The following is a 23,439-nucleotide window of genomic DNA, read 5'->3' as shown; positions in this document are numbered from 1 at the left end:
CCTCCTGGGTGGGCGCCCTCGTTGGTGAAGAGGCGGTGTAGGGGGGGCTGCAGACACCTGCTTTACTTCCTTGGCTGTGCAGAAATGGTCCACAGGGCTTTGTCGGATAATGCCACCCTATTTAAATTAGGGGGATAGCATGAGGATGCTGGTGCATTTTAAGCAGTGAAAATAGTACATCTCTCCTTGCTCTCATCAGATATTAACTCTGTTAAATAAATACGAATATGTTCTATATCCCCGTACAGCCTGCTTCTTTTGAAGAAGTAAGTCTATATCCAGAAAAGAAAGAATAGGTTTGTTTGCTACCATTTGCTCTTAATAAGTATGCAATTTGTAGGAGACAGTTGCATTACCTGATTGTGCTTGTAAAGGGTTGTGAAACAAGTAAACAAAACAATGTGCACGTGCTGCTATAAATTCTTACTGTCTGAGCCCTTTTGGCTAAAACATCTGACTTTGAACCAATGTTTTTTGTGCAAATAATCACTTTTTATTTGACTTTTTCTTTGAGTCTATTATTCAATTTAGACTTTTTTTGGAAAACTACTTAAACCAACATTCTCATTTTTAGACCTTATGTACCACGTAAAAAGACATATATTTACAATATTGTGTAACAACTTTTCACCATTCAAACAACATGCTTACTACATTCATCCAACACTATATACAACACTTGAAAAACAAACAAACGACGAAGAAAATATATTACTTATTTTCGGTTGAAACAAATGAAATGTTACAAAAAAGCCATATAACAATTATATACAATTATATACATTGATCGTAATTTGTACAAGTTTTCTCGCTTTTGGCTTTTGCAGTCTACGCGTTTCGAACTCGTGTTTCTAGCGAGTTCTCATCAGGACCGTAGTCTGTTGAAGAGAAATGATAATGGTTGTAATTATGTTCTTTCTAATGTGCTGCCTTTACCTCTACTACAAGCCCCCTACTCTTACCTCTCTGTGTTCGTGAGACCAAACTGGGATCAAGCGTTCCCGTCGTGAAAAAGGACCTGAAAGATATTTAGGTATACTTAACCTTCTATGCATGTGAATATCAGAATACCCATTCAACAACATTCGAATATACCTTACTTGTTCTGCGGACCCCTTTCTTGTGTGTTGTGCTGGTTTTTGGACTGGATTCGCTCCTCTGAAACAGAACAGGGGCGAGTTACTGTGCTGTCTGGTTTGTTATTGTGGTTTCAAGATGGTTTGCTCAGGGGCTGGGCTTACCTAAATGTAGGGAGCTGGCTTGGCGGACCGAGTGGATTCTGCGCCTTCGTCCTCCTGTATGAAAGAATAGGCGCCGGTTACTAAGTGTCCTTGCATTTGTGGTGGTACATTGGCAGTCCCCTGATTTTTTTTCGGAAAGATTCTTACCTCAGTCGGACGAGGCGGGTGCGTTGTACTTTCTCCCCTGTTTCTCTGCGGTTAGCTCAGTCTCCGCATTTCCGGGTCTGCAAAGGATCATGGGGTGTGTAGTTTAGTCTGCCTCTGATATGTCTTTGCGGACAAAACGTGAAACCGGGTGTCCAATTGAACAGATGGTTCGTTAGTGTTCCAATCCAATTGGATTCGTTGCGCATAGCGGTAATGTAATCGAAAAGCCTTATTGTAGCCCTCCTTAAGATTATAGCCCTCCTTGCAACTATTTCGCAATTGCGGTGTGGGTGCCATTATATCGCATTTATCTACAAGGCACTAGTGGGTTGTAATGCAAATTATTCAGACAACAGCTAGGGGGTGAACGTCGAAGGTGGTCCTTAATCCTATGCTGAAGTTGAAATTGGTGCATTATGGTCCTAGTAGTGGCATATAAGGGTAGGTATCTCTGTATGTATGGAACAATTGGTGCTTATTCACAATTTGAATATCTCCGAAAGTTCATTGAGTCCAGAAACTGCAGTGTCAAATTTTACGATTAGCATAGCCTCCATTCTGGTCAGTTTGGCGTCAAGATCGCCTCCTCTTGCATCATTCTCCACCTTCGCTAATACCGTCCAAATGAGGTCATTGTCCTTGTGTAGTTTGTCCCGCCAGTGATTAACCAGTGGTGCTGTTGTGACATTGTTCTTAATTCGGGATTTGTGTTGTTGGATTCTAACACGTATTTCCTGGTTGGTTTTACCGATGTAGACTAGGTCGCATGGGCATCGAATGCCGTATATTACATTTCGTGACTTGCAATTTGAAAATCTCTCGTGTTTCCAAGAGATCTGATTGTGGGAGAACACGGATCCTTCTTTCGTGGTGTCGCAGCATGAGCAGGTGCCACATCTATGGTGGCCAAGGACCGGTGGTAATTTCAGCATGGTCCGTAGGTTGGAAATTGGTTCCTGTGGTAGCGCTGCCCGTACAAGTTGGTTGGCCAGACTGCAATTTTTTCTAAATGCAAAAAGTGGCTCGTTTTTAAATGCTTGGTCTAAGTTGCGTAGTAAGTGCCAATTTTGTTTAACGATCTTTTTCAAAGCATTCGAATTCGGACAGCCAACCAACTTGTACGGGCAGCGCTACCACAGGAACCAATTTCCAACCTACGGACCATGCTGAAATTACCACCGGTCCTTGGCCACCATAGATGTGGCACCTGCTCATGCTGCGACACCACGAAAGAAGGATCCGTGTTCTCCCACAATCAGATCTCTTGGAAACACGAGAGATTTTCAAATTGCAAGTCACGAAATGTAATATACGGCATTCGATGCCCATGCGACCTAGTCTACATCGGTAAAACCAACCAGGAAATACGTGTTAGAATCCAACAACACAAATCCCGAATTAAGAACAATGTCACAACAGCACCACTGGTTAATCACTGGCGGGACAAACTACACAAGGACAATGACCTCATTTGGACGGTATTAGCGAAGGTGGAGAATGATGCAAGAGGAGGCGATCTTGACGCCAAACTGACCAGAATGGAGGCTATGCTAATCGTAAAATTTGACACTGCAGTTTCTGGACTCAATGAACTTTCGGAGATATTCAAATTGTGAATAAGCACCAATTGTTCCATACATACAGAGATACCTACCCTTATATGCCACTACTAGGACCATAATGCACCAATTTCAACTTCAGCATAGGATTAAGGACCACCTTCGACGTTCACCCCCTAGCTGTTGTCTGAATAATTTGCATTACAACCCACTAGTGCCTTGTAGATAAATGCGATATAATGGCACCCACACCGCAATTGCGAAATAGTTGCAAGGAGGGCTATAATCTTAAGGAGGGCTACAATAAGGCTTTTCGATTACATTACCGCTATGCGCAACGAATCCAATTGGATTGGAACACTAACGAACCATCTGTTCAATTGGACACCCGGTTTCACGTTTTGTCCGCAAAGACATATCAGAGGCAGACTAAACTACACACCCCATGATCCTTTGCAGACCCGGAAATGCGGAGACTGAGCTAACCGCAGAGAAACAGGGGAGAAAGTACAACGCACCCGCCTCGTCCGACTGAGGTAAGAATCTTTCCGAAAAAAAATCAGGGGACTGCCAATGTACCACCACAAATGCAAGGACACTTAGTAACCGGCGCCTATTCTTTCATACAGGAGGACGAAGGCGCAGAATCCACTCGGTCCGCCAAGCCAGCTCCCTACATTTAGGTAAGCCCAGCCCCTGAGCAAACCATCTTGAAACCACAATAACAAACCAGACAGCACAGTAACTCGCCCCTGTTCTGTTTCAGAGGAGCGAATCCAGTCCAAAAACCAGCACAACACACAAGAAAGGGGTCCGCAGAACAAGTAAGGTATATTCGAATGTTGTTGAATGGGTATTCTGATATTCACATGCATAGAAGGTTAAGTATACCTAAATATCTTTCAGGTCCTTTTTCACGACGGGAACGCTTGATCCCAGTTTGGTCTCACGAACACAGAGAGGTAAGAGTAGGGGGCTTGTAGTAGAGGTAAAGGCAGCACATTAGAAAGAACATAATTACAACCATTATCATTTCTCTTCAACAGACTACGGTCCTGATGAGAACTCGCTAGAAACACGAGTTCGAAACGCGTAGACTGCAAAAGCCAAAAGCGAGAAAACTTGTACAAATTACGATCAATGTATATAATTGTATATAATTGTTATATGGCTTTTTTGTAACATTTCATTTGTTTCAACCGAAAATAAGTAATATATTTTCTTCGTCGTTTGTTTGTTTTTCAAGTGTTGTATATAGTGTTGGATGAATGTAGTAAGCATGTTGTTTGAATGGTGAAAAGTTGTTACACAATATTGTAAATATATGTCTTTTTACGTGGTACATAAGGTCTAAAAATGAGAATGTTGGTTTAAGTAGTTTTCCAAAAAAAGTCTAAATTGAATAATAGACTCAAAGAAAAAGTCAAATAAAAAGTGATTATTTGCACAAAAAACATTGGTTCAAAGTCAGATGTTTTAGCCAAAAGGGCTCAGACAGTAAGAATTTATAGCAGCACGTGCACATTGTTTTGTTTACCAGTAGCTTGTGGCAAGCTGTGCTGTTGGGTGCCCAGACCCAGTGGTGATACTAGTGTGAAACAAGTAAAGGTAAAACAAGGTGGCCAGTTATGCATTATTTTGCACATATTTTGCCAAACCCGTTATAAATCAAGGTAGAGGTTTAGATATATTGTCGTAATTAAGCAAATGTGCATCTATGGCCCGGAAGTGTTGTCAAATATGGGGGTATACGGTATGGTATGTTTCCAGTAAACTACAGGAAATTCACAAAGCTGAAAATTGCTATTCTGAAGTAGGATGCATTTACTCAGATAAAGGGTGAAGAAATAGTACAGATTGGCAAATGTATGCCTCTGGGGATGTTTAAAGTGTCTTGTTTGTATACTGTGATGGAGGTTCAGTTTGGGGTGATCTGATAAATGGCTTGAGGTAATTGGCATATTGGGTTATTAACTTAGGTCAGTGCAGTCCTGACAGGACTACGTCTGTGAGAGGATGAGGCTGTGGAACTAACTGTACATTTGAAAACTATGCATGTTTAAATTGGTCCAAAATCTACGTACCTTGTGTTTTGTACGTATGTTTGTGTGAGTATAGTATCTCCCCTCTAAAATATATATTTTCCAGGGCCGGCCTTGGATAGAAAATAGTCGCCAAAATACAAGTGGCCCCATTAGTGTACAAGATAGCTAAAAAAGTGGCCCATGTTTGGAAATCATTGCAGGTTAGAACTTGTATAGATATGCTGTATTAGGGTTTTGCAAGATATTGAGACTGCATGCATTTGAGATTGCTGAAGGCAATGTTTGTTTGCATATCAGGACACTCGACAGTTAAAACCAGCTCACCAGACCATAACACAGAGCCACAGACAGCCAAAAGACGGTCCACACACTGACCTCTTAGAACAGCCATTTGAGCCCTGCCTGTTTACCTTATAGAACAGTCTGACCCTAATAATGTCATATTCTGGTAAGAAGATGTGGTGATGGTGAGGGCATCTATAGAGGACTATATTACTATTATTTACAGGGATGTATATATAGGTATCTGTAGGGTGGAAATTTAACTTGGGAATAAGGAGCAGTAGACAGCAAGAGGGAAACAGGGATGTGATTTAAGGTCATTACAATAAGGTAAGTAATAGATAGTAAGGTGATTGTGCTTGTTGAGAGATGTGTCTTCAGTTTCTTTCTTGAAATGCAGAATGGCAGAAGTAGTTCTCATGTTGATTTCTTTGTCTCCAGTCTAGCGATGTTCTAGCTCCTGGTGTGGTGGGCGCGGTCCACCTAAGGTGATTCATTTCTTGGCCAGGAATACAAAGGATTGGCTCCTGAACGCTCCTATGGTGATGCAGCTGGTCTTGAGTAGGGTGCAGGTCTGGCGGGGAGGCATATGTACTACCCTTGCAGTTGGAGTTCTGTGGCCGAACTTCTTCAAGCATGACAAGAGCAGCTGCAGCATTTAGTGTTCCATTCAGAGGTGCCAATGCAGTGTTGGGGAGGAAGATGAGCAGAATGTTGCCTTCATCTAGATGAGGTCACACCACTGTATGCACTGCGGTTCTGTTGCATGTATTGTTTAATAGGTCACGCACACTAGCTGGTAACAGCCACCTCAAACCACTAATGCTTTTGATAGGACAGTAGATGTGGTAGACAAACCCCTTCCCAGAGTCAACATTTCTTGTGTGGCGGATTGGGTATCTCACAATGTGCAGTAAGCTACTAACCCCAGTGGAAGTCCAGCTCTGCTCAAGTAAGTAGGCAAAAGGCAGGGGCATGTGTAGTGCCCGTTTGATGGGTGGGGGTTTTATGTGAGTATAATCTGCGGTTGTTGCATTCTTGGTCATTTGAATTCAGTGATCCACCTTCTTGCTAGGAAATGATACAGACTAATGTATGCTCATGCTATGTGTAAACTATAGGCATACTCTTTTGAGCATATGCACACATAAGATATTGGTTAGTGGACCCGTGCTATGTGGGCCTTTATGAGGTTGGAATAAGTACTCTAAGCTCTTCATACTTCCTGCCAGTGCAAGTTCCAGATTGGTAAAAAGTAGAAAGATGACCATTCACAAAAATCAGTAATTGCCAGTGCTTACCAAACTTGTCAACGGAGGGAGCGATTACGAGTCCCTAAACTGACCTGGCTACGGGCAAGAAATACCACAATGCTAAGGAAAGCCATGTTTTCCAGAAGGTTTTGTTTAAGCGTGGGCTGAAAATCCGTTCTGCTCGTGGAATTTGCGAATTCGCGAATCGTGCAAATTTGTCAAAGAATTCACAATTCGCGAGTTGGCGGATTTTTTTTGCTTGGTCGCGCTTCAAAAATACAATCTTGCACGCGTGGCGTTGACTTACCATGATTCTGAGTTTGCCAAGTTGTTTTCCTCCCGGTTTGCGTGTGCTGAGCCATTTTCGATCTTGCTGCGTGATCGCGCAAGACTTTTCGACTGCGAGTACGTTATGGCGTGATCGTGCTAGACTTTTCGACTGAGAGTACGTCATAGCGTCCTGACATCTTGCACTGGGAGACTTTCAGAACGCGAATACGTCATAAGGGCCCGCGATCACGCAACGCGAGAGTAAACAATTGCGAACACATAGATGCGCTGCGCAGCTGACATCCGGTGGGAGATTTTCCCGAAATAGCAAAAATTGCAATTCTGCACAAGAAATCTATCGCTGGCAGCATAAACCTTCTGAAATTGATGATTTGGATCAGAATAACTCCTCAGATTGACATTTGGCTGCACTTTTTTGAACAAGGAGTGCATTTTTGGGGGGTTGGGAGGAAAGAAGTGTCCCAGAGTCTCCGACTTCCTGTTCCTGTCCAGCAGGCTTCTCCCAGTGCTTTGTCCATGTCCTGGTCACTTTTCATTTGGATCTGGAGCTGGAAGGATTACTCTTTGTGGCTGCTGCTGTATATTTGTATTTGAGGACTTTTTTTTTGGTTAACTTTTGGAGTTGAGATTTTACAAGTAGGTTGGTGTTGTTTGTTTGGGGCATTGCAGTTGCTGCAACTACAATTCATAAACTTTTTCACAACTTTTAAAAAAATATATTGTGGGTAGCCACAGTATCTAGTAGACCCAGGGTTAGTCATGGGTGCATGATACAACTGTTTCTGTGAGCTTTGTTGAACTTAAATATCATTTATGGCATGGAATTGAATAGCTCACTGTTATTATATCTATGTGGATGTTTTTTGTAATGTTGGGGTGCGTGTTGTATGTATGTATGTATTTTATTTTTGTAAAGCGCACATATCACCATTCGGTCTCACAGCGCTGACAGGGGTTTAGGAGATACAGAGAAGAAGAGGTGTTACATCATTGCCTTGAATAGTAGAGTTTTGAGTTCTTTCCGGAAGATTTTGAAATTCTGGTTTGATCTTAAGGCCATAGGCAGGGCGTTCCATGCCATAGGGCCTACCTTCGAGAAACTCCTATCTCCATTTCAAACAGTTCGAACTCTTAGTATTTTTAGGAGATATTTATTTGAGGAGCGCAATGTTCTTTCCGGGCAATATCCCTGAAGCTTGTTTTTTAGGTATTTGGGGCCCTGTCCATTTATTGATTTATGCACTAGGCAGCAGATCTTGAACCTTATGCGCTTTCTGACTGGGAGCCAGTGCAATTTCTTCAAGCACGGGGCGGAGGGAATACGTGGGGGCAGGTCAAGAGTCAGTCTGGCTGCTGCATTCTGGAGTGTCTGTAGCTTAGTTAGTATACCTTCATTCGCATCAGCCAGAAGTGCATTGCCATAATCAAGGCGGCTGGTAATTAGGCCTTGTATCAATGGTGTACGGTAGAGCAGGGGTAGCCATTTGAATATTTTCCTTAGGCTTCTCATAAGACCTATGCAGGTGTGAACTACTTTGTCTATGTGGGGTGCCATGGTCAACCTGTCGTCTAGGGTGATGCCCAGATTTCGAACGGTACTTTTCGGAGATGGGCAGGGTCCAAGTTCCTGTGGCCACCACTCCTGTGACCAAATGGATTTGGCAGCGCCGAAGAGCATTATTTCGGACTTGCCAGCATTTAGCATCAAGAAATTATTGGTCATCCAGGCCTTTATCTCTAACATGCAGTTTCTGAATCTCGCTCTTGTCTCAGATGGCTCTCGGTCAAGGGTTATGAGGATTTGAGTGTCGTCGGCGTACGACAGTGTGTCGAAGCCGAAGTCCCTAATTAATTTGGCCAAAGGTGACACATAAGCATTAAATAGGGTCGGGCTTAAGATTGAGCCCTGGGGCACTCCCTTATCGTTATCAATCGCCCCTGACAGAAAAGGTCCTGACTTGACCCTAGAGCATCACCCTGCAAGATAGCTTTGGATCCAATCTAGGGCTAGGCCTTCGACACCCATCCCCGCTAGTCGCTTTAATAGGACCTTGTGGGATATGGTGTCGAAGGCCGCCGAAAGGTCTAGAAGGATGAGGATAGCTGAGTGCTTGGAATCCAATGCTAGCCGGACGTTGTCAACCACCTTTATCAATGCGGTCTCAGTGCTGTGGGAAGCTCTGAACCCCGACTGCGAGGGATCCAAGAGTGTATGTTCTTCCAGATATTTGACTAACTTTGTGTTGATAATAGATTCCATCAATTTACCAAAAAGTGGTAACAAAGATATGGGGCGGTAATTTATCGGTTTCTTAGGGTCTGCGTTGGTTTTCTTTAAGATTGGCCTCACAGTGGCTTCTTTCCAGAGATTAGGGAAGGTGGCACGTGTTAGAGACGCATTAAAAGCCACACTAGCCAGTAGGCCCAGGGGTAGTCAGTGATGCATGGGCCAAGTATTTCTGTGTATTCTCTTGATTTTTAACATCATTTAGGGCATGGATGCCATTGGATTGGGGTGATTTTTGTGTGTATTTCGTTTTTTTGGGTGTTGTTGGGGCCTGGTCCAGGGCCTGGCCATGTGGGTGGGGGCCATTTTGAGGCCTGGTCCAGGGCCTGGCCATGTGGGTGGGGGTCTAGGGGCCATTTTGAAGCCAATCAGTGTGCTTTGTGCCATAGGAATGCACCCAGTCTGCCTTGCTTTCATCCGTTATGCCCAGGGGTACTCAGTGGTGCATGAAACAACTCTCTCTGTGTGGTCTCTCTTCTATTAATTACTACCTCCATTTTGGATTAGAATTGCAATTTTTATTTTGGGTCTTTCCGTTTTTGGGTGTGTAGTGTTAATAATAATAAATGCATAGTTGCAAATATTAATTGAAGCACGACATATACAACATTTAGTTAACTGATGTTCCTCTGGCTTCCTTTGCTTTAGGTGCACAAAGACTGAGAACCAGGAATCATCCTCATCATCAACACTGCCAGGAAGAAGTCCTGATTCGTTGTGTGCACAACGTCACGTGACGTCACATGTGGTGGCCACAGACAACTCTGCAACTCGTGCAACTGCGTCCTGCTGTTCTGACTCCTGAAGAAGATGGGCCCAAAGAAAGGTGGCCGTAGCTCCTCTACCAAGAAAGGTGCCAGTGCCACTGCCAGTAAGAAGGAGCAGAAGAAGCATGTGGCGCCACTTACAGAGATTGGTGTGCCGACAGATACTTTTTTGGGGAAAAAAAACTACACCTGCAGCAGCAGTGTCCGCCGGGGACCAAGCGGGGAGCAGCACATCTGCTTCATTGGTCTCAGGGACACCACGCCAAGTTAGGCCCAAGTCCATGAGTGCCGCAGAGGCAGCCTCTTTAATTGTTCTTTCACCATCGACCAGGGATGTTTGCGTTGACTCATCGCAAAGTAGCATCCAATCAACGCAGGGTGTAAATCATCTGACGAGTGTTCAACCACAGCCGCAACGACAACCACAAGGAGAGGCGCAAGGGGAGGCAGGCGCAAGGAGAGACGCAAGGAGTGGTGCAAGTAGAGGCACAAGTAGAGGTGCAATTAGAGGCGCATGAAGAGGCACAACTGCCCACAATGCTTGTTCCTCCAGAAGTAGGGGCACATCAGGAAATCGAGATTCAAGCGGAGGTATCATCCGAGCAAGCCACTCCTCCTAATGATCCATTGTCTTCCAGATCCCCAGCAAGAAAAAGGTCGAGGAGGGCTAGTACAAGTTAATCTTCAAGCCCCCTTCCTTCTGATGATCTTGATTGGCAGCCACCAATGCAGTCTGAGAGGGAGGCACGCCATGAGCCGACAAAGGTAGCTAAAAGGAAGGTTCCCGCAAGGCTTTCACTTATGGGTGATGATGACAAACAAGAAGTAGAAGTGGTGTGTTCTGCTGCTGATGAACAGTCTGACTATAACAACCCAGTCATCACAGTCGTCATTCCAGCCCCAGCGGGCATGCAGCAGACAGACATTTTTACCCTATCCAAAAATGCTGCTTTGCAGGATGTGTGTGGCGTGGCACCACTGGTGGTACCACCAGCGACACAGGTAACTACTACACCAACACGGCCTACAGCTCGTCAGAAGGGTCGGCAGGGTCCTCCATCCAGCTTGACCTCTATTACCTCAAGTAGTGGTGATGTAAGTGCACATCAGACTCAAATTCAGCCACGCCCATCCTCCACTTCATCTGGCATTGAAAGTAGCACCTCCACCACCACCAGAAATCTCCAGTCACCAGTTTGGGACTACTTTAGTATTAGCAAAAAGCCAGAAAACCTAGTCATTTGTTCGATTTGTAAACAAGTAGTTAGTCGGGGTAAGCTTGGTACCAACTATGGTACCGGAGGCCAGAGAGGACATCTAAAAAAACACCACATTATCCAGTGGGAGGCGCAGTTAGTAACATCCGGAAAGCCAAAAGTACAAATCCAATGTAGACATTGATATTGCATCTGATGACGAGGAGGAGCTGATCGTGCAGGGGGGAGGTGAACAACCGAGAGACATTTTTTCTGGTACACACAGTATCCCTGGCAGCAGCACTGCAGTGGTAGCGCCCACACCCTCCTCTACCCCAGCAACATCAAGGAGGCACAGTAGTCTGGTAGAGATACCAATGCGAAAAAGTACCTCGATGAGCCTAACAGGGTTGAAGAGGTCTGTATCCTCCTCATCAAATATGAAAACGGTCAAGACCACCATTAAAAGCATGTTTTGGTCGGAGGCGCCATTTGAACGCAACCACCCAATGGCACGTCTTTATAATGCAATGCTGGCGAAAGTGCTAGCGCTGGACCTTCTCCCTTTTTCTTTCGTGGAAGGGGTGGGTTTTCTAGAATTTGTGGCAACAGTCTGCCCTAAATGGAAGGTTCCTAGCCGGTCCTATGACTTCCGTGACCTTGTCCCCCTGAAATTTAAAATAACAATTTTTAATGTTTTTGTAAAACTAGTCATTCTATATCATTCATTATATGTTCAGCATGCTATTGGGCCACTGTAGCACTTTGTTGGGTATTTTGCCAGAGTTGCGGTTCCAGCACTACATCAAGATGTGCTGGAGGTGATTGGGGCAGCTTTGCAGAAAAGTGCTGTTCACATTATTCACCTGACAACAGACATGTGGACCAGTTGCCAAGCCGTTGATTACATGTGCATCACTGCACATTGGGTCTCTTTTGCGGGGGTTAGAGACACAATAGTTGCAGGTGGTCACAGTGCCACAATTTTTCAAGCTACTCGGAAACATGCAACAGTAGCCATGTTTGCCATTGAGAAATCTCATACTGCAATAAACATTTTGGAGGAGTTTAATAGTAAGGTCTTTAAATGGCTGCATCCAAGAAAGCGCATGATTGGTTATGTTTCCACGGATAATGGCAGTAATATAGTTAGGGCCATGAATGATGGTGGCTATTTAAGAGTGCCGTGTTTGGCGCACAGTATTAACATTGTTGTTCAAGATTTCTTGAAAAAAAGAAAACAAAGTCAGCCAGTTACTGACCACGTGCCAAAGAATCTGCACACATTTCAGCCATTCTTTTAAGGCCCGGAAGCAGCTGAGGATCATTCAACGTGTCCGTAGAGTGCCAGTCAGAGGACTCATCCAGGAGGTGGCAACACGTTGGAACTCAACCTTCTTCATGCTTGAGCGTCTGTTTGAGCAGTACTTGGTAATCAATGAGTATGTCTTTAACGCACGGTGTTCTTCTACGAAAGACATGAGGCTAGAGGTCTTCACGCGTGAAGTCAGCAGGGAGGACTGTAGTTTGGGCAAAGCTATCCCATTGTTGCGCATGCTAGAGTACCAAATGAAGGCGGTGTCTTCAACGTTCAAAGATGATACTAACAAGCAAGACGCATATCAGTTGGAGGAGAGGTTATTAACCCGCCTACTTGACAATGCAAGGCATTTGTGCCACTATTATGGAGCCAGCAATATATTCATTCCTTTTAATGAAGCAGATGTTTCAAAGTACAAACATTGGCTAGCTCTGTCAGCCACTCGGTTCGAAAAAGAGTGGCAGGAAATTGAAGGGACCGGCAGAAGTACTACTGAATCAGCAGGCCATCCGGTGTCACGGTCCACTTCTGGGGCCGAAGGCAGTCACTTTCCCTCAGAGCCGTTACCGACACCAGCAACCGTATCATCATCATCCTCCTCACCTGCACCAGGCCCAGCCATAATATTGTCGGAAGCGGATTGGATAACTCATCAAGGGTGTGCTCGTTCCAGTGCTGATGCAAAGGCCACAGATGGTAAGCAAAGTAGAGCACCCCTGGATGACCTTGAGTGGATGGTGCAGGCCTATCTGAATGACCCAACAGAGGTCTTCATTGATCACAACCCATTGATGTATTGGTATGGGAAAAGGGGTCAATGGCCACTGATCACCAAGCTGGCTCTAAATTATTTGTCTTGCCCACTCGCAAGTGTGTCTTCTGAACGTGTTTTCAGTGCTGTTGGTCCCATTGTAACTTCAAAAAGGACCCGCCTCTCGCCCAAAAATGTGGAGAGGTTAACAATGATGAAGATGAATCAGTACTTCATACCACCAGATTACAAAATACGTGAATCCACGCAGGAAGAAGAGGAGGACACCGACTTAGGTGATGGAAGTTCTTCTCTGTTAGCTGACCTACTCCCGTTGCAAGTCACAGAGTTTGAGAACGAGCTCTATTTCCCTGACACCTAGGCCTGAAATACTGACTTCCTTTTTTTACGTCCTTATTCACTTTTATTCCTGTGTGTCTTTCTTTGTTTTGCAACTTTTACCACAAGAAAATCACAACAAATCCATCACCAGCACTGTTTTTTATCTTATTTCCTTATTGAAGGTGCCACTGTCTGCATTCCTGAAGTTCGCAATTTCACAACTCAGTCATGCTCCGGCTCTAACCTCCTCCTCCAGACTCTCCCTATCCATTTTCCTCAAGGCAGATGGCTGTATTACGAAGAATCAAGAAACTGTTGCTTCGTAGACGACTCCGAGTCCCCTCAAAAGAAGTGGGACTGGAATTACTAATTATATGCTGATTGCTGACTGTTAATTCGGAAATTGGTACAAGAGGCTGCCCTGTGGGCCTTTATATTAAGAACAAGATACGGACAAAAAGTGGAACAGGTAATGAATAATGAGATGGCATGCAGTGGACAACACTGGCTGTCTGCCTCTGTTGAAAGCAATTGCTGTTTGTTTGTTGTGCATGAAATGAATCATTTGTGTTCCATTATTATTTAATCTTTTACACACTAAATCTAACTCAAGTCTACTCTGTTTTTACCTTGTTTAATTCAAATTGTACTTCTACTGCAGGGGCCACTACGTTGCATTTTTAAATATGGAAAATGTCCTTGGACTCACTGTGTGTAGACTGTGACTGCATGAAGAACATTGAGTTTGCCAATATACCATGATGATGATGAGTCTTGATGATCAAAGTTACATAATATCTTTATTCTATACAGTCACTCACTGGGATGGATGGATCATCATCATCGGTTTACGGAAGAACTATGGCCATTTCGTGAGTGGCAAACAGGTAAACAAGTCAACAACAACCACAGCAGAACTACATATTCGTGTTATGGAGTGGTCGAGCCAGTGTAGTGGCTCGACGGCCAGATTGTCACAGAAAAACGCTCGTCCAGGCGCTAGTCATCAGCAGAGTGGACTACTGTAATGGTCTGCTCTTAGAAGCAAACAAAGAACAACTCAGTAAGCTACAGGTGGTCCAAAATACTGCGGCTAGGATTGTCCTGAACGTTCCACCTAGGACTCCCTCATGCCCCCTGCTGAATAAACTCCACTGGCTACCAGTGCGAAAACGAGTACAATTTAAGACCTTATGCACTATTCACAAGTGCCTGATAGGCACCGGCCCTAGATACCTGACTAAAATCTTTCAACCTTATGCCCCTGGACGTTCTTTACGATCCAGCAGCCTTCAGCTGCTACAGGTTCCTAGAATAAAAAAAACAAGGCAAGGAGGCCGTGCTCTGGCCCATGCAGGGCCAAAGCTTTGGAATTCACTTCCTCTCACATTGAGATCATATACTAACCATCTGGCCTTTCGAAGGAACCTTAAAACTCATCTATTCACAAGCAACTAATCTCCTTGAGTAATAATCCGTCATTGTTTCATGGTCACTATGAGCTATACTCTACCACCGGCAAAAGCGCAGAGATACCCCTTCGGGAGTTTAGTCAGGCGCTATATAAGAATATAAAATAAATAAAATAAATAAAATAAATAAATAAAATAAATAAATAAATAAATAAAATAAATAAAATAAATAAAATAAATAAAATAAATAAATAAATAATAAATAAATAGTGTTGTTATGCCAGAGTCCAGAGACAGCAGTTCATGTAAAATTGCGGCTATGTGGCTTGCTGCATACAATTAGATATGCGTTGTCTGTATCAAAGAGGTATGCTACATCAGGTTGGTTCACTCAGTGGTGCCTGCCTTGACCGTCTGCATGGCTCTGGCCTGCCGTGTGCTAATTACTATCCTTGAAAAGGTGACTCAGAATAAGCACTTTTGAAATGATGCTTGTTGTATGTAATACTGTTGCCTCTGAAACTGAAAGTGTTATTTTTGCACTACACTCCTTACCTTATATTTTTTCTCTGTGGTGTTTTAATATCACGTCCTGTTTTTTCATCAACAATTACAGGCCGGCTTTTACCCTGTGCGATGGGAGAAACATGAACTCAGGCTTACCATTAGCAATCCACAATTCCGCATCCGCCAGGGAGGCAGTGAGTGGACGGTGTGTCTGGTCACCAAGATTGATCAACGGAGTGTCAGATGGAATGGAGGAGTACGGCGAATAAGAGGAATGGCTGGATGCATGCAACTTCCCAAATTGAACAGGACAACTACAACATACAGTTACAGTATCCTCTTCATTTCTCCTTATCTTTTAAATAATGTTATTGTTGTGAACTTCTATGAGTGTGACTCTGTGCGTTTGCTCTCTGCTTCAAATTCATCCCTACAGCTATTTGATAAGTTTCTTTGCTATTTTTAAAACTAATTTAATGTACTAATAAGTGTTGATCCTCTCTAAGGGCAGATAGGCAAGTGAAATTGCGTAATTACTGCAGCCCTGTACTGTCAAATAGTTTATTCATAGTTAGTAAGTTGTAGTAAGTACTATTTTTCAGTAACCTAACCATCCATTTAGCAAACAACTTCATGCATGCAGTGCACTTCCTTTATGTCCCTTAAAAGAATTATGGATATCTTCATGTCCAAACATTTGTTTTTCTTCATTTGTTGTTTGTCCATGGTGTGTTTTTTTCCTCTCTCCACAAAACTTTCCCAAAGAACCCCATTCCCATCCAATTTTCAAACCCTAACCCTCTTCCCCCGGGCTGAGTGGTTTTCATTGAGGTGTGACTAAATGACAACAATAATTCCACACACTTGCTGGGCAGGATAAGGTCAAAGCAACAGAAAATCAATTTCAAGGCTAGTGAAGGAATCTGAGGATATGTTCTTATTCTTATTCTGCTTGAAACACACCCATGAGTATTTGCAAATCAAATCAGAATTTCATGTGCGCCATCAAGTGGATTGATCATCAACAGCATCCTCCTCCTACACGTCACGAATGCTTACGCTGCTGTGTCCTTCACCTTCAGTACTATCTCTTGTAGTAGCCATACGCCATGCAACTAGTAGTTATATTTTGAATACTTTAGCATTGCTTAGGCTACAATTTATGGCACTGTTCTTGTGTACTGTATTTTCTATCGTACTGTTCTAATGCTCCGCTCAGGCCACTCAATGTTTCATTTCCTTTTTTTCATATGCTGTTACTGCCAGTGTTTACCACTACTACTACCACCACAACGATGACATTTGATCCGTCCAGGATTCCATAGCCAACCTTAATCGCCATTTGTCATGCAGCCAGCTCTGTGCCTAGCCCTATTCTCAAACACGAATCACTGGTAAGATAAGCATTTTGGGGGAGGATAATGGAGTAGGAGGAGAGGCGAGACTGACCGTAGTACTAGTAAGGTAGTAGGACAATTGAATTCACTAACTCTGTCAGTGGCACTTTTGTACAATTTTGAGCGATTAGACAATTTGAATCAACCAGTCAGTTAAGTTTCAGGAAAAAAAATGTACAGTTAACCCCCCTGCCTCCCCCACAAAACAGTAAAAAAAACGTGTATGCTATGTTTAAGTAGAAATAAATAATTATTGGAGCCCTAACAAAAATAAAGTATACCACAAGAAGACCCGACCCGCTCCCCTCCCTAACCTCAACCAATGTCCATGAATCAAATCAGTCCCCAAAAAGTCCAAAAATCCCAACACCCAATTCCCACCCCCCAAAGTCTTTAAAAGCAAGAGACAATCTCTTCACTTCCGCCGGCAGTGTCCTTTGGCCAGGTGGTCATGTTGCTCCCTCCGGAGGTGCTTGAGCAGGGCTTTCAGCCTCGCCACCTCCTGCTCAAGGTTGGACACTCTCAGGGTCAAGCGGTACACACGACCCTTGCACTTGAAGGTACTGTGGGGGGCAGCTGTTGTTTTTGCTGCTCGGTGGTGGCGGGTGGCTGCCGGACCGCGGCTTCGTACTGCTGGAGGTTTGCGCTGACTGTATGACCCAGGGACAGCGGAGGAGGATGCAGCTGTCGTGGATGTTGTTGACTGCAACTGCGTGTCATCTTCCTCCTCCTGGGCCACCAGCCACCGATATTCGGCGTCAATTGCCTCCAGCTTCCGTTGCCGGGCCCGTCTAGCCAACTCCTTCCTAGTTAGTTTAGAAGGAGTATCTATATGAAGAAAGAAAAACATACTGTAACCAATGCTCTTTAAGATTAACACAAAATAATTCAGCAGAAAGTTGTGTCACAGTAGCGCTAGCAACTTGCAAGCACAGTACATAACATTTGTGGCATGTATCTATCTAACCTCCCACTTCGTCGGCCTCTGCTCTAACATTAGTGGGAGTTTCAGGAATTCTACTAGCACTATATGGACTCACTACATTAGACTCAGACAGTACACCAGTCTTCTTCTTCTCTCTTGTTTAGCGAAATTGGTACGTAAATTTGTGGAAGCCGGCATAATGCCAGCGCAGTCAACTTGCACCCGAGAAAAACAGACGCAAGCCATGATGACATATACTTGCGTTACTGTCACCAGTCCAGTACATGCAGGTGGTGAAGCTCTTACTTTTCTATTACGGGTGGCACTGGCCATACTCTGTCACAAAGGCTACTGCTTAATTAATTTAACTTTCACCCTGCCCTGCCCCTGACTACTAAAAAGGAAAATTAAGAAGATAAATGTTATGATCATCTATCCCTTCACAGGATATTTGCTTACATATGGGATGACTTTAGGTGCTTTGTTTTTGATTGAGTAAACACCCATAGGCCACACATGAATGACAGAGATGTAAAATAATTAACAGAGGTAGTGAGTGGTCCCCATAATCGCCGGATATATGCTGTGCTTGCAAACTACTGTTACTAGTCATGGTAGTATTCTGAAAAATTACAACTTCTACTATCCTCGGATTTGTTACTCTGGCACGGACGTGCGGTGTTACATGCTCTTCAAAGTAACACTCTTCATCCAGGGACCGTCTACATACACCTATGCTATCTATGAGGAAGATACCATCCAGCCATCCATCCATTCAAAGTAAATGTCAATCATTCTTCTTAATGTCTCAACTGGACAAACCTTACTTTTTCTCACCGAAAAACAACCTTTTTATTTTATTTTGTAAACCGCCATCCATGCATCCGTGCTTGACTTGCATTTCAATTTGAACCAAAGGATATATTGCACACACATACAGTTTCTGTTTCACCCACCCAGACAGTCCTCTTTCCTTTCTCCTTCCACCCATCCTTGCTTCAGCCTTCAAACGGCCATGCATCAGATTCCCAGCCACCTCGGGCAGCATTCAAAAACACTCATCGTTCTCTGCCAGTCATTAATTTTAACTCGCTCGTCCTTCCTTACACCCTTCTTTCCCTTTTCGTTCATCCCATCCATCAAGTTCATCTCTGATCTGACTTCTCGATAAAACTTTCACAGCTGAGTAGAAGTCAAATTTAGAGGAGGCCATTGGTTAATCGTCAACTCCCGCCGCTAATGCTATTGCTAATGAGAAGTCAAGGGTGACTTCTACCTGGTTGACAAAAACTTAGTTCTAAATTTGTAAGTCTTCTTAACAGTAAAGTGTACTTGTACTGTACAACATCTACACCCCTGCAGAGAGCCTAATTTGCAATCTCAATAAGTAAGGAATAAAATAGCTTACCACTGCCCGCCACTACCGTGGCATCCCCCACAACAGTTCCTGCTGGCTGTGGCACCGCATCTGCCCCTGAAGTGACGACCTCCGCGCTGGCCCCGGCACTGGTGGTTGGCTGTGCCGATTGTGTTATGCCTAGAAAATACATTTAATATTTTTAGATGCCATATACCCCACTCCCTATTTTGTCTAGGAATGAAAAAATGTTACTAGTACTACATAAACAAATTTAATAATTTGTGACTCTCTAGTCTAAACTAAAAAATTCCCTTTCTTCAGGGAAGGGTGTTTTTTGTTTATGCTTAGCCATAACATGTGATGCTACACTTTTTGGCACAACTGATGAATGCTTGCTTTTTAACACGCACCCTTTTTCTCATAACAGACAGAAGCTTCCCTTCTATGAACAAGAGCAAGATAATGAATGTTAGTCGGAGTCGTCAATGATTCATCGTCACCAAGACTTTAAGTTCCAACCAGGTGAGGGCTCTCCCATAATTAATGTGTAAAATCAGCCACTTTTCTGTCGTTCACCGTTTATCTTATAGCAAGTTGATTTTAATAAATGTTTTTATATAATGCACAATTTGCATTTTTACAGTGTACACACAGAGCTAGTTGTTTTACTTTTAATAAAGCTTTAAAACTTACATAGACTCTGTGGTTTTTGGTCTTGAGTGAGTGAGCGAAAGTGTTTGCAATTTGCAAGCATGAGTCTGTGACTCTGAGAGGTTGGGACTCTGACTACGTAGTCTTATGTTCTGGGTTGTATAATCATTGCGGATCATCGCTGCATTTGGGAGCGAAATAATGACTCTGACGCACTAGCTAGTCAGTAAGGAGATTGGGGGTTCAACTTCTGTTATGACTGAGGTATGTGAAAGTCGAACTGCGCCTATTATCACCAATGCCCTATTTCTTGACCATAGTTCTGTATGTGCAGAATAGTCCCTGCAACAGTAGTAGTATGTCCTCCTATTCAATCAAAAAGCACACTAGTATCTTATTCTTGGAGGCCATTGACATTTTATTGTTGGGAATTGTCAAAGCATAAACATTTAGAAGACTTCAATAGACATTATGGACAACCCAGAGGGCTGCACTCAGTGCCTACAGATATTGCTGAATAGGAGTTATGTTTAACACCTTTTGCAAACTGTGAAAGCTTAGCTAGCTACACAGACAGATTAATAATTATCTAGTAGTAGCACAGAGAGTCATAGTAGAGGCAGGATAAGAATTTAGAAACAGTCTACAAGAAGATCAAAGACGATTTAGGAAAAAATAGAATTATGAGGAACGTTTGGAATAAATAGGTGCTGTAAAAGATAGGGAAGTATAATTAATAATATTGAATGTCAGTAAAGTTTCCCCTTTGGGTGAACTTTTAAATAAACCACAGTTTACCACTCAGTCTATATAAACTACACACATTCACATAATCTAGGAGCAGATAATGATCAACATGAAACAGTCATACAAAAATGTACATTTTATTTTGGTAAACTTTAAAAACAAGAGGTTAAAAACATTCTTAACACATCAAATTATAATATTACAAAACAAGGGACGACACACATGGAAAATAATTCCAATTAAAATGTGAGGAAGAAATCACTAGAACAAGTTGATTGATAATTCCTGCTCCAAATTATATACTAGATTTCATAGTTACAGGAGTATCATTCCATAGTGGTTTAGTGTTTCTCCACCCAAACAGTTGCATCGACGCGTTTCGGTTAAGGCATGTTAATGTTCAAAGCCAAAAACCTTCTTCAGGATTAAAATAATAGTGTCCCAATAATATACAGTCTGAAATAAAAATACACAATATAAGATATACATTGTATGACTGAAAAATTACAAACATTCAACATGTTATACAATACTGCTCCTACAAGCATACAACAATTGCTACATACATTTGTGGATATAAAGAGAATAAACAGTCATTCTTTACTGAAGCTAACAACAGTCACATAGACAAAACATTGTAACCTAATAGACCACAGATACTAAATGGTATTGTGGATAGAGTCTCAATTAGTCGTACTCAAATATGACCCCTCCATCCAAAACAGATCAAATTCAATATCGATTGATGGTTAAGCAGATGGATGACTCAAAAACTGGGCCTCGCCTCCCTAGCATATAGGTATATACACAGAATTTACCTTCTTGATCAGCAAATAGATTGCTAGAGTCAGCTACCTTCGAAAGGTACCTACAATAGTTGATTCGTGGTTAGTGATATCCTGTATATATTATTTGTTTACACTTCATGGATACTATAAACATGCAGGGTGTCATCTAGAGGTACGAAATAGCCATGTCCACTAATATGTAGGATCACAGCAAATGCATAAGACTATATCTAGAACATATTAGTACGAATGCAATTTCCAACAGATATTAATATATTCAATGGATAGGAGGCAGCATTCTATAAATTGCACTCCTGCTGCCTACAAAAGTATTATTCGACATTCGATATGGTGTAGGCAAATACTCCACTCCATATATTATGTACCTAAGGCAGTTCAACAATAAGCCCGTCACACAATGCATCAACAATAGCGTCTTCCACATAAGATAATTACATCTAACTACTATTTTTACCTCAAAAATACGTCTCCAATGTGCGTATAAGAATATGTTTCCGATGTGCGTATAAAAATATACTGCACTCAATCACAAAAGACGGCTAGATCCCGTTTTGTGGAGAGACTCAGTGTCTGGTTACTCTTGACATTGAGTCTCTTTACACTAATATTCCCCAAAGAGACACTGTGAATGTCATTGATGAGTTACTGGAATCCAATGATTTGGGTGGAGCCAACAGGGATTTTATTGTTAGATGCATAGAACTCATCCTTATGAACAATGTTTTTCTGTTCAAGGATGAACTTTTTAAACAGCTGAAGGGCACCAGCATGGGGGCCACATGTGCCCCTAGCTTGGCATGTGTCTATGTGGGAGTGTTCGAGGACAAACACATCTACAATGAGCTAGCGCCCTTTTTTGAGAATGTAGCGGGCTGGTACCGCTACATTGATGACATCTTCTTTATATGGGAAGGCCCTACCAATTTTCTTGAAGATTTTTTAAGTTGGCTGAACGTAGGTGATCCCAATTTATGATTCACATCATCGTATAGTAGATCTAAGGTGGATTTCTTAGATATTACTATAAAAGATGTAGGAGGTATCTTAGAGTTTACACAAAACCCACAGCGAAAAATACCCTTTTACATTTTTCGAGTTTTCACCCAAAGTCCCAAAGAGAAAGTATTCCCTTCAGCCAGTTTCTTAGATTGAGACGGAACTGCTCCAATCTAGAGGATTTTTACAGACATTCTGAAATCCTAAAAAAGAAATTCAGAGATAGGGGTTACCCTAAAAAGCTTCTCACACATTCTATGAAAAGGGCCAGATTCTATGACCGGGAAGCTCTTGTAACAAATAAAAAAGAAAAAAAAGGAGCCTCTTAAAAAGGTAGTATTTGTGAGCAAGTTTTCCAATCTTAGTAACCAAATCAAAAATGCAGTGAATAAGAACTGGCATATTCTGAATTACGATGAACCTAACAAGCTGGAGAGACCCTTGTTTGCATTCAAGAAAAACTAAAACTTACGAGACGTTCTAGTACATACATATAGAGAGGAATCGTACTCTAGTCAAAGAACCCTAGACAACACTGTAGCGTTAGGTAATTATAAGTGTGGCACATGCAACATGTGCCCACAATACATACAAACTAAGGAACTCAATTTTAACAAGCATGTGCTAAAATCAAAAAACTTTACAAACTGTAAGACCAAAAACATAGTCTATTTATTGCAATGCCTATGTGGACTTGGCTATGTTGGAAAGACTGGCAGAGAAGCCAGAACTAGGTACCAGGAACATAGGTCAGCTATAAAAACGAAAAAAATAACCGCACCCTTAGTTGAACATTTTCTCGAGGCAGGCCATGGTGAAAATGATTTCGCATGGTTTATCCTCGAGAGAATTGTTATTGGTAAAAGAGGAGGAAATATGCAGTCTAAACATAAGGCACGTGAACAATGGTATATTTCTTTTTTAAACACTGAGGGCCTGAACTCCAAAGAAGAATGGGAGCGTCTTATCAGACCCGTTTAACGTGTGTTAATTATACTCATAGGATCATTTGTTTATATTGTACTTAATTGTTAAACAATATTTGTTTTAAAGATACTTAGGATGTATTAAGAACTATGTGGTATCTTTTCTCTATAAAAGTTGTTTATTTGTTTTGCATTTATGTACAACGCCTGCCTTTTACAAAAATGTG

Source organism: Lissotriton helveticus, chromosome 7, assembly GCF_964261635.1.
Source record: "Lissotriton helveticus chromosome 7, aLisHel1.1, whole genome shotgun sequence".
Taxonomy (NCBI): Eukaryota; Metazoa; Chordata; class Amphibia; order Caudata; family Salamandridae; genus Lissotriton; species Lissotriton helveticus.
The sequence above is the reverse complement of the archived record's forward strand: the minus strand, read 5'-3'. Positions refer to the sequence as shown.